Source organism: Solanum tuberosum, unplaced genomic scaffold (genome assembly GCF_000226075.1).
Source record: "Solanum tuberosum cultivar DM 1-3 516 R44 unplaced genomic scaffold, SolTub_3.0 scf00115, whole genome shotgun sequence".
Taxonomy (NCBI): Eukaryota; Viridiplantae; Streptophyta; class Magnoliopsida; order Solanales; family Solanaceae; genus Solanum; species Solanum tuberosum.
Genome location: NW_006239044.1, coordinates 963,449 through 963,815, shown reverse-complemented (window position 1 = coordinate 963,815; position 367 = coordinate 963,449).

Sequence of the window (367 nt, the reverse complement as noted above, 5' to 3'; positions counted from 1 at the left end):
ACAACAAACAAACAACCCCCCCCCCCCCCATTCTAGCTACTAGCGTATGAAATCATCATTGAAATGGTACATTGAATTTTAAAGAAAAATGGAAAACAACGAAGAAGAAGAAGAAGAAGAAGAAAAAGACGCAGATGGCCATATTATTTTTGGGCTGAATGGCCGTTATAGGTAAATTTTATAAATTGTATTAAAAAGATAGTAAGTAAAACTTATAATTTCTCCTTTTTTTTTTCTTTTTTTTTATTAAAACAAAAATCTTCAACAGAAATAAGTACAAGCAAGGGGGGCTAGGCCTTACCTTATCAATCTTATGAGGTAACAGACCTTTACTAATTAACAAGCATGAAGAAAATAAAAGCTAGAG